Source organism: Heptranchias perlo, chromosome 20, assembly GCF_035084215.1.
Source record: "Heptranchias perlo isolate sHepPer1 chromosome 20, sHepPer1.hap1, whole genome shotgun sequence".
Taxonomy (NCBI): Eukaryota; Metazoa; Chordata; class Chondrichthyes; order Hexanchiformes; family Hexanchidae; genus Heptranchias; species Heptranchias perlo.
In genome coordinates this window covers 14,614,138-14,630,746 of record NC_090344.1, presented here as the reverse complement: position 1 = coordinate 14,630,746, position 16,609 = coordinate 14,614,138, and the positions used below count along the sequence as shown (strand labels likewise).

Genomic DNA, 16,609 nt, shown 5'->3' with positions numbered 1-16,609 from the left:
GTCAGTAAATTAGAGATTCTGGAGTCAGGATGAGCCAGCGGTTGAGGTCGCTGTATTCAGATCGCAGTTTCCCTGGTGTTGAGGTTTTGAATCCTCAATCTTCACATTCAGTCCTTTGCTTGTACGAAATTCTTTCTTGTGCCTTAGGCTGGAGGTGTTTTTTTTTTCTGCACAGTTGATTTGCTACTTCCAGAAAACCAACCCGACATCCGTCCCCGGCAGGTTTGTTTTTATTTGTTGTAAGAATGTGTAGTGTTTGGGGTCAGTAGAACACGGCCCGTGGAATCAATCCATTGTGGCATTGACCAGTTGTTCCAATACCTTTGCCACGAGACTCATCTGGCGAAATGGAAATCCAGATGTGGCTCATTGCAATTGCGATTATTAAATAAAAATGAGTCATGGACACGGCCTTTAGGCCTATGGTCTCAATACTCATATTCGCATGTGGACTTTAAACTTTTTGTGTGTTGTTGATAAAATGGTGAAAAGCAGAGTGCGAATGTTTTTGATCGTTGTGAGTCCTTTACTTCCTCGGTTACTGAATGGTGGGAGATGTTTGTTATGAAACAGACACATATGAAGTACACCTCACTGTATATTGTGCGCGTGCAAGATGTTTTCGGCTAAAATTCGTTCATGTGACTTAAATAATGCCACCATAGCCACACCTGCGGCTAGTCAGCAATTTCTCTTGGACAACACTGACATAGAGCATGGCCGAGTGCACTGAGTCCGGACATTGATGCTTCAGGACTGTCAGGGTGGGATTCGATTTTCGTCTCTAACAAAATTTCCATAGCAACGGAAAGAATGGCGGCTGCTGTTGCATAAACATCACAGTCAAACAAACACACACTCTTTGTATCTACTCACTTGAGGTTGTACAAGAGTGGGGGGCACTAGTTAATGTACTTTAACTGAGGCGGCACTAGTTGGGGTTGTATGATAGAGTGGAGCAGCCGTTGCCCTTCTGTATTACTAAGATGGGAATCCAGACGACTTGTATCACAAGCACGGAACATTTTTAACCAAGTCCTAAAATACCGCCTGTAAAATGAGAACGGGTGACAATTCAACACAGGGAAAACACAGCAAACTCATTTAAGTTTAGACTGTCACTTGTTAACCAAGGTGGAAAGCCAACAAAGTGGAGCATTGTTCAGGGATGTCCTGTTCATAATAGGCTGGAAAAAGCCAATCCGGCAAATTATTACCCCATCAGTCTGCACTCAATCATCAGCAAAGTGATGGAAGGTGTCGTCGACAGTGCTATCAAGCGGCACTTACTCACCAATAACCTGCTCACCGATGCTCAGTTTGGGTTTCGCCAGGACCACTCGGCGACAGACCTCGTTGCAGCCTTGGTCCAAACCTGGACAAAAGAGCTAAATTCCGGAGGTGAGGTGAGAGCAACTGCCCTTGACATCAAGGCACCCTTTGACCGATGTGTCTTCAAGGAGCCCTAGGAAATTTGAAGTCAACGGGAATCAGGTGGAAAACTCTCCAGTGGCTGGAATCTTACCTGGCGCCAAGTAAGATGGTAGTGGTTGTTGGAGGCAAATCATCTCCGCCCCAGGACATCACTGCAGGAGTTCCTCAGGGCGGTGTCCGACGCCCAACCATCGTCAGCTGCTTTATCAATAGCCTTTCCTCCATCATAAGGTCAGAAATGGGGATGTTCGCTGATGATTGCACAGTGTACATTTCCATTCGCAATCCCTCAACTAATGAAGCAGTACGTGCCCGCGTGCAGCAAAACCTGGACAACATTCAGCCTTGGGCTGATGAGTGGCAAGTAACATTCAAGTGCCAGGCAATGACCAACTCTAACAAGAGAAAACCTAACCAACTCCCCTTGACATTCAACGGCATTACCATCGCCGAATTCCCCGCCATCAACAGCCTGGGGGTCACCATTGACCAGAAACTTAACTGGACCAGCTACATAAATACTGTGGCGACAAGAGCAGGTCAGAGGCTGGGTATTGTGCGGCGAGTGACTCATCTCCTGACTCCCCAAAGTCTTTCTACTATCTACAATGTACAAGTCAGGAGTGTGACGGAATACCCTTCACTTGCCTGGATGTGTGCAGCTCCAGCTTCAATCAAGAAGCTCGACATCATCCAGGACAAAGCAGCCCGCTTGATTGGCACCCCATCCACCACCCTAAACATTCACCCCCTTCACCACCAGCGCACCGTGGCTGCAGTGTGTACCATCTACAGGATGCACTGCAGCAATTCGCCAAGGCTTCATCGACAGCACCACCCAAATCCGCGACCTCTATCACCCAGAAAGTCAAGGGCATATGGCACATAGGAACAACACCACCTGCATGTTCCCCTCCAAGTCACACACCATCCTGCCTAGGAAATATATCGCCGTACCTTCATTGTCGCTGGGTCAAAATCCTGGAACTCCCTTCCTAACAGCACTGTGGGAGAACCTTCACCGCACTGACTTTAGCGGTTCAAGGAGCTGGATCACCACCACCTTCTCAAGCACAATTAGGGATGGCCAATAAATGCTGGCCTTGCCAGCGACGCTCAAATCTCATAGAATCGTAGAATGTTTACAGCACGGAAGGAGGCCATTCGGCTCCATGCAATCGTAATCCAGCAAGTCCCACTCTCCCGCCCTTTCCCTGTAGCCCTGCATTTTTTTCCTTTCAAGCACTTATCCAGTTGCCTTTGAATCTGCCTTCACCACCCCCTCGGGCAGTGCATTCCAGATCCTAACCATTCGCTATTTAAAAACGTTTTTCCTCATGTCACCTTTGGTTCTTTTGCCAATCACCTGAAATCTATGTCCTCTGGTTCTCGACCCTTCTACCATTGGGAACAGTTTCTCTCTATCTATTCTGTCCAGACCCATCATGATTTTGAATTCCTCTATCAAATCTCCCCGCAACCTTCTCTGTTCCAACGAGAACAACCCCAGCTTCTCCAGTCTGTCCAAATAACTAAATTCCCTCATCCCTGCAATCATTCTAGTAAATCTCTCCTGCACCCTCTGTAAGGCCTTCACATCTTTCCTGAACTGCGGTGCACAGAACCGGACACAATACCATAGTTGTGGCCAAAACAGTGTTTTATAAAGGTTCATCATGACTTCCATACTTTTTTACTCGATGCCTCTATTTATGAAGTCCAGGATCCCGTATACCTTTTCAACCGCATTCTCAACCTGCTCTGAAGCCTTCAACGATTTGTGCACATAAACCACCAGATCTCTCTGGGCCTGTACCCATTTTGGAGTTGCGCCCTTTAGTTTATATTGCCTCTCCTGGTTCTTCCTACCGAAATGTATCATGTCGCATTTTTTGTGTTAAATTTCATCTGCCACTTGTCTGCCCATGACACAGGCCAATATATAACCTCTTGAAGTCTGTCACCATCCTTCACACTGTTCACTCCCCTTCCAAGTTTTGTGTCATCTGCAAATTTTGAAATTGTGCCCTGTACAAGCAAGTCCAAGTCATTAATATAAATCAAGAAAAGCAGTGGTCCCAGCATTGACACCTGGGGAACACCATTGTACACCTCCCTCCAGTCCAAAAAACAACCAATCACCACTACTCTCTGCTTCCTGTCCCTTATCCAATTCTGCATCCATGTTTCTACTGCCCCCTTTAATCCATGGACTTCAATCTTACTGATAAGCCTACCGTGCGGCACTTTATCAAACACCTTTTGAAAGTCCATATGCACCACATCAACTGCGTTGCCTTCATCTACCCTCTCTGTTAGCTCAACAAAAAACTCTATCATGTTAGTTAAACACGATTTGCCTTCAACAAACCCATGCCGGCTTTTCCTAATCAATCCACAGTCGTCCAAGCGTCTGTTAATTCTGTCCCGGATTATCGTTTCTAAAAGTTCCCCCACCATTGAGGTTAAACTGACTGGCATATAGATGCTGGCTTTATCCTTACAACCTTTTTTGAACAAGGATGTAACGTTTGCAATTCTCCAGTCCTCTAGCACCACCCCCGTATCTGTGGATGTTTGTAAGATTATGGTCAGTACCTCCTGCTATTTCCACCCTTCCTTCCCTCAGCAGCCTACGATGCATCCCATCCAGACCGGGTGACTTATCTACTTTAAGTACAGCTAGCCTTCCGAGTACCTCTTCTTTATCAATGTTTAGACCATTCAGGATCTCAACTGTATTTACCTTTACCGAGAATCTGGCAGCATCTTCTTCCTTGGTAAAGACGTATACAATGTATTCATATAATATCTCTGCCATCCTCTCTGCCTCCATGAATAGCTCTCCTTTATGGTCCCTTATCAGAGTACGGCTCCTACTGCCCGTTTAATGTTTACATGCCAGTTTATGTTGGCCGCCAGTTTATTCTCACACTCTCTCTTTGCCCGTCATTTCCTTTTTCACTTCCCCTCTGAACTTTCCATATTCAGCCTGGTGAATGAATGAATGAAAAACATGCTGGATTTCCGTCAGTCTGAAACAGAAAGTTATTGGTTGATTAATGGCGATTTGAACAACTATTCGTCTTTTTACTGAGTTTAATGAGTTTTGCGAAATTAATACAACAAACTATTTTGTAAAACTTAATCCCCTGAATGGGACCCGGCCCCGTCTCCCAGCACTGAGAACATTTGAAGACGGCAACTATCTTCCGAGCATTTCGTATAACCGTTTGCACAGCAGAGTTTCCGTAGTGTAGTGGCTATCACGTTCGCCTCACACGCGAAAGGTCCCCGGTTCGAAACCGGGCGGAAACATTTTCAAAACGTCATCCACTAAAAATCAATAAATATGAAAACACGCAAGATTTCACTCTGTCGTGAAATATGAATAAAATACAGAACCGGTATATTTTCCTTTCTCTGTCCAGTTGTGCACACACTCAAACATTACACAGATACCGAAAATATATCTCCCTCACTTCAGTTTCCTGCCCTGCCTGTGCAGAAATCTCCTCTCAAAGCTACTCATTGCGACTGGTTTTTGTTGATTTGTGAGAGATTTTTAAAGGACCCTGAAGAGCTGCCTCGGTTAATAACTATAGTTCTAAACAGCATGGCAACCGCGGCAACAAACACATCCGTTTTTCGAAGTTCGATGTTCCCCAGCTCCCGGATTGAGTGAGGCCACGACAGCAACGACATTCAGGCCGCCTGTCCGGCCCCGCTCCCTCCAATCACAGGTTGCTGGCGGAAGGCCGCAAATACCGCCTCAGACAGCGCAATACTGCCGATCCCTGGGAAACAATATACCACCGAAGCTTTGACAACACATCGCAGGCATCATTTGTCCCGCAAACATAGATACTTACCAGCTGTTTCAAAGTTTATTGCCTGAACAAGGATTTGATTTCTGCACACTCAAATCACGAGCCGCTTATAGAAATCTCAGAGTCTACCGACTGAGCGACCCAGGCTCAATATACGAAAAAGATCCATTGTACAAATTTATGGTAGGACTCTGAATTATCCTTCGTGAACGTCGAACTGAGTTGAAGATCCCTTTTATAAAATTCTCAGTAACGTGTTGAGGAGAATCCTTGTTCCTGTTGAACATGATGTAAGAAACATGGACAGTGAACTCTTGAGTTTACAATTCTTCTTGTTTGTGCCAAATGTCTTCTCATTCGTTAGCACCAATTAAAATAACCCTTTATCCAGTGGCTCAAAAGGTAAACTTGTCCCACACGGGAGCGGGTAAAGGCCTCTCGACCTTTCATGTATTAACATCTGGAAGCTGAATAATTTCACCCGTTACACAGTGACACCAGGCAGCAGATTTCCCTTCCAAATTTTCCCCACACGAAACTTCCACCCGATGAATATCCGCTGAACGAAAAGAAGAATTGTGTGTTTGGTTCTTCAGATTTAAAGATTTCGTACCGGCGCCTTTGCCATATCAGCTGACGCTAATCGCCCCCTCTCCCCCTGTAAACAAGTAAACTCGCACCTACTGTTGTAAGACGGTAGGCCAGAGGAACCCAAGTGCCCACATGGGAACACTAAGAAGTAGATGCGTGACGGAACAGACCAGTTGTACCTTGAACTCCGGTCAAAATGTTCGGAGTAAAATGTTCGACTGTTCGCGGTGAGGCTGAAACTCACAACCTGGGCATTTCTGAAGCTGATAAAAGTGCCGCACGCTGACCGCTTGCGCTACAAGAGCTTCGAGATCTTTCTCCGATTTCTCCAAGAAGCCTCCAATCAAGATGCACTTCGATAAATATCCGCAGTGACCTTTAAAAGCCATGGAATCTGAAACAAAACCCCAGAAGATAAGAACTTTTAATTATATTATTATTAACTTAGGGACAATTTTTGATGGTACTTTAAGGAGGATTTGGGGAAAGTGTGAGACGAAATTGGGAAACTCTCCCTGGGATGTCGTTGATTGAAGAGATGGGAGTTATTTCATTTGAAAACCGAGGCTCGGAACTTTCTGATGGAGAAGTGTGACAGAAGATTGTGGTTCGTGACAGTTGCCGGTGAGATCGAGAGGAGACGGAGAAAAGTCAAAGTCACAGCTGTGACAGCTCAAGTGCTCCGCTTATCTGTAATATTTAAAAAGTAATGTACACTACGGGGCAAGCCGAATTGGTATCGCTTATCAAAAATATTAAAAGACACGGGGTCAAACGCGGATTTGTGAAGAGGGAATGGTTTTAACCCCCAAAGCGAAATCATTCCACATGAATCTGAAGTGTCTTGGGGAAAACGGCAGTGCGAACCGTTACGTTCGTGTCATGACTTGAAAGACCCTCCAATTACCGACAGTATCTTTGAACGAGTTGTGTCAGAAAAACCGTGATTGAAGCCGCTTTGCGTTTGTCAAACGTGTCGGGGACGATATTGGGATTGATAAAGGTCGATTTCAATTATTTGAAATATCACTATACGTCATGACCCGAAAATCGACTGTAAAATCGAGTTTTTCCTATCAGTCCTGAATTGAAGGGAAAGGCGCACCAATCAGATCAGGGAAACGAAGAGCAGAATAGGTGAATGAAACTTGCACGATTGAAAATCCCTGTTTGTCGGAAGATTCAGTCCCCAGTGGTGGAGAGGATTGGTATTTCGAGCAGTTATTCACCAGCCTCAATTTCAGTAATTTCCCGTTGCTGACAATGAGATGAGTCGAAATGAGCAGGTCCAACGAGCCAGTCTGTAACACAGGCCAATGTCTCAGTGCAGCTCATTACCCAGTCACTGGGCTCCATTATAGCCGTTCCTGTCAGCAACACACAAAGAGAAATTGTAAATCTGAAACAGAAAGAGATAATGTATAAAACTTTATATCTACCACCAGGTTTTCCCTTTTTTCGGCTTTTAAAACAATCTGTTTCACAGTTTGTCAAACCCGAAACAGCCTCTGGGATTTGCCGATTGTAATTTCAATGGAAATTGCGACCGTCACTAATTATCGGAACAAATATACCCGCTGAGGTTTCGGGGTTGTTATTGGTTTATTTATATCAGTGAGTGACCGATTTTAAACTAGGTGAGGGTCTAAACATAAGGTTAGAGCCTGGGATAGACAAGAGATTCTTCAATGTATCAAGTTAAATTACACTGATTCCACCAACACTGCACATCACATCCCTTAAACATTGTTACCTGTTACTATATAAAACTGGTGAGGGTGGAAATGGGAAATAACCGAAAAAAACCTTAATTGTATCAAACTTATTATTATTATTATACAAACAATGTACAGCCTATCCCTTAAAAAAGACTCAATGTAAAACCAGTCGCCAGTCCCAGACCCGCTGTGACCCTGATGTGATTTGCATCCGATTCTGACTGACTTAGTATCAGACGCGCTCCCGTCCACAGTAAACGGATGGGGCCGGATCCATAAGAGAAAAATGAGGACCGACCTCCGCATAACCTGTCCTCATAATTTAACCATTTTAGCCCCGGTATCATTCTGGTGAATCTGCGCTGCACCCTCTGCAAGGCCAATATTTCATTCCTGAGAGGTGGTGCCCAGAACTGAATGCAATACTTTAAATGGTGTCTCAGCAGGGATTTCTATCTGTAACATACTTCCCCCCTTTGAATACCGGTTTCCCTGAAATAAAGGCCAACATGCCATGAGACATTTAAACTAATTTTTCTAACATTCCACTGGCTTTTAGCGATTTCTGTACTTGGACCCCTAAATCTCTCTGCTCCTCCACAGCTCCTCGCTTCTCACCATTTAGAAAATACTCTGATCTATCTTACTTCAGTCCAAAGTAGATGAGCTCACACTTGCCCATTTTGAAAGTTTGAACAGACTGGGGCTCTTCTGTATAGAAAAGAGAAGACTCGGGGGTGACCTGATATAGGACTTTAAGATTATGCAAGGGTTTGATAGGTTAGACGTAGATAAGGTGTTTGCATTTGTGAATGCGGGGACTCCAAATCATTGGGGCCATGAATATCAGGTAGTCACTATTTAATTCAATATGGCATTCAAGAGGAACACATTCACCCAGAGAGTGGTTAGAATGTGCAATTCGCTCCCACAAGGAGTAGTTTATGCGAATAGCATGGATTCGTTGACGGCGAAGCTAGATAAACACATGGAGGAGAAAGGAATATAAGGGTTTGCTCATACGGTTAGATGAAGAGGGGTTGGCGGAGGCTTGTCTGCAGCATAAACACCGGCATAATCTCGTTTGGCCGAATTGCCTGTTTCCTTGATGTACATTCTTTGTAATTCGATGTAACTCCATCTGCCACAATTTTGCCAACTCATTTAATCTTTCAATTTCCCTTTGCAACTTTATGCTTCCATTTACACTACTCATTGTGACACCTAACTTGGTGTCAGCGACAAACGTGGATATACGGCAGTCTATTCCGTCGTCTACGCCATTTATACACCGGGTCTCTGTCTCCCACCTTCGAACCAACTCCCGACCCATTTCAATAGGTTGTTTTAAATTCTACGCACTCCCATTTATGTTAACAGTCTCTTCTGTGGTACCTTATCGAATCCCTCTAGAATTCAATATTACATAACATCCATAGACACTCCATTATCTACCATGTTAGATAGATCTTCATAAAGTTCAACTAGCTTTGTTGGACTGAACTTACCCTTTACAAATCCATGCTGGTTCTCTCTGATTACTTCATATTTATCCAATTGCTCAGGCATTCTTTCCCTAATAACGGATACTGGTAACATCCCCACAACAGACGTCAGACTAATGGGTCTATAATTTCCAACTTCATCTCTGCTACCCATCCGAAATAATGGAGTGGCATTGACAATGTTTCAATCAAAGGAACAATTCCTGAATCAAGAGAGTTTGAACGATCATGACTAAAGCATGTACAATTTCCTCGCCTATTCCTCTTAATCCCCTCGGGTGGTAACGATCAGGTCTTCGGGTAAGCATTCTCCAAGGCGGCCTTCGAGACACACGACAACGCAAAATCGTCGAGCAGAAATTGATAGCCAAGTTCCGCACCCACGAGGACGGCCTCAACCGTGATCTTGGGTTCATGTCACGCTACACGTAACCCCACCAGCGGAAAAAAAAAGTTATCTGTTTTGAATACAACTGGACATTGTCTCTCTCTCTCTCTGCCTTTCGGGTCTCTTTCTCTCCTTGTCTTTGTAATTTGACCCTTGTGTATTCAGTATACTGGGACATACTGTTTTCCGTGGCTAACCTGTCTGAACACCAACGACACCTTTGATTCCCAGCCTAATATAAGATATGCGACTTGAGAACCTCTCATTCACTCACTCACCTGACGAAGGAGATAATCTCCGAAAGCTTGTGATTTTGAAATAAAACTGTTGGACCATAACCTGGTGTTGTAAGATTCCTTACATAGGTCCTGGAGATTTGTCTATCTTTAATCTAATTATTTTCTCCATTGCCATGATTTTACTGAGACTGAATCCCCATGATTTATTTACAGTTGTCCTCGTGTCTCTGGTATGTTCGCTTCATTTTTTTCTGCGAAGTAAATATTTTGCAATTCTGCTATTTCCTGATATTCAATTACAATATCACCTCCATCTGTCTTTAAGGGGCCCACATTACTCTTAGTCACCCTTCTTTCTCTTAAAGGACTGGGAAAAACCTTGATTGTTGTCCTCATTTCCCCTCACAGGTTTTTCTCTTTTCCCTGATTGTTCCTCTTCCGGTTTTTAGTTTCAGCACCGCAATAAAGAATACTTTGCTATAAAGTTCGGCTCAATAGTTCTTTCCTGTCAGAGAGAGAATTGTCTGATCCACTAATTTATTTAATGTCACAAACACAAGCACACATAATCATCGGTGTATCAACGCCTTGATGGATGCACAAAGATAAACACAGCGAGAAATGCAGGAAGTATCGGGATGCACAGGTGAACGGACAAGCGAAATGGACAAAATAAAACGGTCTGAACCCCGAACAGACAGTAACGTGTCGCTGATAGATGTTAGTGAGAGGAGGTGTGGGCGGGCTAGAATTAATTGGTGCTGTGGCTTAGTTAGTTAAAACATCTATCTAATAAACAGGCGATCCTTTGTTCGACTCCTAGCAGTGCTTTATACAACTTATTATTTTTACCGAATTTGTGGAATTAAGCGACAAAATAACACTGTGGTGTTTGTATTTGTTCAGGTTTCAGGCGGAAACAGATATCAAGATGACTGCTCAAAAAGGCCCTTTCATTATTCAGACAGAACTCTCATAGAATGTGTCTGTAACATGTTCATTTAAGGACACGTTCTTGTTTCTCGTCTCGTTGGGGTCGGGGTATAATTCACGATTTGAAGTTTAAGCCCGAAAGTAGTCCTAATTTGCACTTGCCCATTTTGAAAGTTTGAACAGACTGGGGCTGTTCTGTATCGAAAAGAGAAGACTCGGGGGTAACCTGATATCGGACTTTGAGATCATGCAAGGGTTTGATAGGTTGGACGTTGATAAGGTGTTTGCACTTGCGGAGGTGAGGACTCCAAATCATTGGGGCCATGAATATCAGGTATTCACTATTTAATTCAATATGGCATTCAAGAGGAACACATTCACCCAGAGAGTAGTTGGAATGTGCAATTTGCTCCCACAAGGAGTAGTTTAGGTGAATAGCATGGATTCGTTTACGGCGAAGCTAGAAAAACAAATGGAGGAGAAAAGAATATAAGCGTCTGTTCATACGGTTCGATGAAGAGGGGTTGGCGGAGGCTTGTCTGCAGCATAAACACCTGCATAATCTAGTTTGGCCGAATTGCCTTTTTCCGTGATGTACATTCTTTGTAATTCTATGTTACTCCATCTGCCACAATTTTGCCAACTCACTTAATCTTTCAATTTCCCTTTGCAACTTTATGCTTCCATTTACACTACTCACTGTGACACCTAACTTGGTGTCAGCGACAAACGTGGGTATTCGGCAGTCTATTCCGTCGTCTACGTCATTTATACACTGGGTCTCTGTCTACCATCTTCCAACCAACTCCCTACCCGTTTCAGTAGGTTGTTTTGAATTCTACGCATTCCCATTTATGTTAACAGTCTCTTCTGTGGTACCTTATCGAATCCGTCTAGAATTCAATATTAAATAACAGCCATAGACACTCCATTCTCTACCATGTTATGTATATCTTCAAAAAGTTCAACTAGCTTTGTTGGACTTGACTTACCCTTTACAAATCCATCTCGTTCTGTCTGATTACTTCATATTGATCCAAGTGCTCAGTCATTCTTTCCCTAATAATGGATACTGGTAACTTCCCCACAACAGACGTCAGACTAATGGGTCTTTAATTTCCAACTTCATCTCTGCTACCCATCCTAAATAATGGAGTGACATTGACAATGTTTCAATCAAAGGAACAATTCCTGAATCAAGAGAGTTTGAACGATCATGACTAAAACATGTACAATTTCCTCGCCTATTCCTCTTAATCCCCTCGGGTGGTAACGATCAGGTCCTGGAGATTTGTCTATCTTTAATCTAATTATTTTCTCCATTGCCATTATTTTACTTACACTGAATCCCCATGATTTATTTACAATTGTCCTCGTGTCTCTGGTATGTTTTCCTCATCCTTTTCTGTGAAGTAAATATTTAGCAATTCTGCTATTTCCTGATATTCAATTACAATATCACCTCCATCTGTCTTTAAAGGGCCCACATTACTTTTAGTCACCCTGCTTTCTCTTCATGTACTGGTAAAAACCTTGATTGTTGTCCTCATTTTCCCTCACAGGTTTTTCTCCTTTTCCCTGATTGTTCCTCTTCCGGTTTTTAGTTTCAGCACCGCAATAAATAATACTTTGCGATAAAGTTCTGCTCAATAGTTCTTTACTGTCAGAGAGAGAATTGTCTGATCCACTAATTTATTTAATGTAACAAACACAAGCGCTCATAATCATCGGTGTATTAACGCACTGATAGATACACAAAGATAAACACAGCGAGACATGCAGGAAGTATCGGGATGCACAGGTGAACGGACAAGCGAAATGGACAAAATAAAACGGTCTGAACCCCGAACAGACAATAACGTGTCGCTGATAGATGTTAGTGAGAGGAGGTGTGGGCAGTCTGCAATCAATTGGCGCTGTGGCTTAGTTAGTTAAAGCATCTGTCTTGTAAACAGGCGATCCTGGGTTCAACTCCCAATAGTGCATTATTTTTACCTAATTTGTGGAATTAAGCGACAAAATAACACTGTGGTGTTTGTACTTGTTCAGGTTTCAGGCGGAAACAGATATCAAGATGACTGCTCAAAAACGCCCTTTCATTATTCAGACAGAACTCTCATAGAATGTGTCTGTAACATGTTCATTTAAGGACACGTTCTTCTTTCCAGTCTCGTTGGGGTCGGGGGATAATTCACGATTTGAAGTTTAAACCCGGAAGTAGTCCTAATTTGGACCGAGATTTGTGATCTTGACCTGCGGTACAAACGTTTGCAAACTGGAAAATGAAAGCCCCCAAATCACTCCACCTAAATCCCCAGGCCCTGATGAAATATATCCCAGGATGTTAATAGAAGCAAGGATGGAAATAGCGGAGGCTCTGACCATCATTTTCCAATCCTCCCTGGTTACAGGTGTGATGCCAGAGGATTGGAGGACTGCTAAAGATGTACCGTTGTTTAAAAGGGAGAAAGGTGTAGATCGAGTAATTACTGGCCAGTCAGAACAACCTCGGTCAGGCTGAAGGTATCCCATGAAATCTACACCGTACTTCCTCCACAGCCAATAGTGGGATGAGGGGACTGTTGGCTGACAAGCCTCAGCTACAACAGGAGAGGGAGACTGACCCACGCTCTCTCTTCTTCCTGGGATGTGCTACTTTTGAAAAAAAAGGTGAGTTTCTCTATACCTTTAAACTCGCTGTCTCACTGCACGTGTATTTAAATTGTATCGTAGGATGGTGTGTGTGTCTCTGTACCTTTAAACTCCCTGTCTCTCTGCACAGGTATTGACAGTGTATTGTAGGACGGTGTGTGAGTGTCTCTATACCTTTAAATTCTCTGTTTCACTGCACAGCATTGACAGTGTATTGTAGGATGGTGTGAATGGGATGAGGGTCTGTGGGGCGAAGTGCAGCCGATTGGGAGCAGCGCCCGTTTGCGGGCTGAGTATTGCACGCTTGATTTTCTCGCTCCCTTATTTCTTTCTCTCTTTCTTTCTTTCATCGCCTTATATCCTATCCTTTCTTTCACTCTCTTTTCATTTCTATTATTTCATTCTTTTTCTTTCTGCCTCCAGCAACTTTGTCTGTGTCCTGTCTTTGTTCTCTCATGTTTCTCTGCTGAAAGATCCATAATTCAGACCCGCCGCTTCTTCCAGATTTTTTTCCTTCCACAATCATGGTCTATTTCATTGACACTTTTCTGCGGCCTTGCCTATTCTAACACTCACTTTCACAGTCGTACACCTTTAAGTTTGCACTGCACCGGCCGCTGTTTCTCGGGGGCACATGCCCCGTTCGCATCAATGTTCATTTGTGCCTTGAAACCAGTCGATACATTTCCATCTGCTCCAGAGACAAGCTCAAAGAAAGCAGGGCTGGCTTTCGGTAGGACAGCGCATACTTTTCCGTGAAATTTCCATGGGGTATCTTGTGATACGGGGGATGTTAACTGAAGAACTGGGTTTTGTTTTCATGGTCGTTGGCGCTTTTCCCCGAGCAGCTGATGTGCGGGAGAGACGGGCGACGCTCCACAGCTGCGAATGACGGCTGAAAGGTGCACTTTTGGCAATCTGGGCGGTGCAGGAAGGTCGGAAATGTTCCGCTTGATCTTAATGGGTCTGTGGAAATGTCCGATTGAAAAGGAATGAGGAGAAATGAAAAGAGCGGCAATGGTGAAAAGGTATCGATTACAGGAGATTGACCATGAGCGAAAGGTCCTTTGAATGTCCGGCGCGGAGGGGATTTTGTTCGGAAACGGCAGACTTTAAAGCGCGTGAGGAAAGTGAAGTGCGAGCTGCGTTCTTGGGTCAAATTGGGTGTTTTCAGAAAAACAGCCATTGTGAAATCACAAAAATGAAAACAGAAAATGCTGAAAACGCTGAGCAGGTCAGGCAGCACCTGTGGTGAAAGAACCAGAGGAAATGTTTCAGCTCTATGACCTGAATCATCAGAACTGAAGGATTTGCCATGTGCGTGAGTAACTTCGCTGTCTAAGATACTCGCTTCCATCTCTGAATTATGTGAGCTTGAATCTTACTGCTGCCATAATTTGTAGAGTTTTTCATTTTGGCCGCCTCACCAAAAACCCTTCTTTAATAAGAAGTGCTTTTCCGCATTGCTGGTTTACACCTGTTTGCACAATTCAGCAAAGTCTGGATTGCCACCCAACTGTTTCTTAGACGGAGGTGTTGGGATTGTAAGGTGTGATCTCGGTGAAGTATCAATCAATGTGCACAATGGCGCCCTGGTGAACCGAGTACCTCTTATAGTCAGTATAATATAAAAGATATGCACCATAATTATGAATTTCTTATTTGCATGACAGTAGCATTTATTATCAGGGAATGTACATGAGCAGGTCGATTTACGTCGCGCTCCGTTCGCTTCGCATCGCCTCCCACAAATAGAATAGAATCAGAGAAAGGTCACAGCACGAAAAGATGCCATTCGGCACATCGAGTCCGTGCCGGCTCTCTGCAAGTTCAATCCAGACAGACCCACTCCCCCACCCTTTCCCTGTAGCCCTGTATTTTCTTTCGTTTCAAATACTTATCCAGTTCCTTATTGAAGACCATGATTGAATCTGCCTCCATCACCTCCGAGGGCGGTGTATTCCAGATCCGAAACACTCGCTGTGTCGAAAAGTTTTTCCTCATGCCACCTTTGGTTCTTTTGCAACACACCTTAACTCGATGTTCTCTGGTCCTTGAACCTTCCGACAATAGGAACAGTTTCTCTCTATCTACTCTGTCTGGATCCTTCATGATTTTGAATACCTCCATCAAATCTCCTCGGAACCGTCTCTGTTCCAAGCAGAACAACCCCAGCTTCTCCAATCTATTCATGAAACTTATGCCCCTCATCCCTGGAATCTTTACAGTAAATCTCTTCTGTGGGGATTCGGTATTAACATCGCCGAATCCACCACCATCAACAGAACTGTCGTTACTATTAACCGGAAACTTAACTGGACCAGCCGCATAAATACTGTGGCTGCAAGTGCAGGTCAGAGGCTGGATATTCTGCGCCAAGTGACTCACCTTCTAATTCCCTAAAGCCGATCAACCATCTACAAGGCGCCATTTGAGTGAGTTGGAATACTCGTGTGATGGTCATCGACCTGAAACGTTCACTCTGTCTCGATGAATAAAGACCTGCTGAGGAGATACACATTTACAGTTTTTATTTCAGTATTTTCATTTTCAATAAAGGGGCTTTCGCGTAGTTTTGCATGTGACGAGGTGGCCGAGAGGTTAAGGCGATGGACTGCTAATCCATTGTGCTCTGCACGCATGGGTTCAAATCCCATCCTCGTCGTTATTGTGTTTAAGTTTTGTTTCACTCATTCAGTCCATCCAGAAGGTTCAGTGAAAGTCCCATCCTTCTCGAAACGGCAGACGGAGGATTTTGCATTGTTTGCTGAAATCAGCAACAGTTCCTTCCAGGAAGGTGTTGAGATTGTAAGGTCGCGAAATATCAGATTGTACATTGGTGTCATTGTAAAACGAGTAAATCTTATGGTCAACGTATGTACCATAATTATGATTAGGTCCGGATCATTTCGTGTCTGTGTCTGTTTAAAAGGGATGTGCTGTAAGTCCCGGATCATTCTGTGTGCGTTTTAACCGATTTTCTTGATCCCTTTTTCTTTCTGAACTGAAATGACGATCCTCTCTCGAGAAGAATTTTCACCGCCTGCTTCGGGCAACTGGTAGGAAAAATAACTAATACTGATGAGACCAAGTTCATTCTGCTGGGCTTCCATTCCAATCTCCACACTCTATCCCCCATTCAGACCCACCCCCGCCTGGACATTATAATCTGCGATATTCATAAGCGAATGGAGAAGCCGTATCTCACGTTATAATTTTCTTGGTTGCTCAACAATGAATAGCTTCAATTGCAATGATTCAGAAGGTAATCATAGAATCATAGAATCTTACATCACAGAAGGAGGCCATTCGACCGTCG

General features: G+C 43.8%; 2 non-coding genes across 2 annotated transcripts; both read left to right on the top strand.

Annotated features, from left to right (window-relative positions):
* Nucleotides 1-4,679: 4,679 nt before the first annotated feature.
* On the top strand, nt 4,680-4,752 carry trnav-cac (transfer RNA valine (anticodon CAC)). Its single transcript has one exon. It is a non-coding gene; the product is annotated as a tRNA-Val (tRNA).
* Nucleotides 4,753-15,873: 11,121 nt separating this feature from the next.
* Nucleotides 15,874-15,955, top strand: trnas-gcu (transfer RNA serine (anticodon GCU)). The gene has a single exon. It is a non-coding gene; the product is annotated as a tRNA-Ser (tRNA).
* Nucleotides 15,956-16,609: the final 654 nt, after the last annotated feature.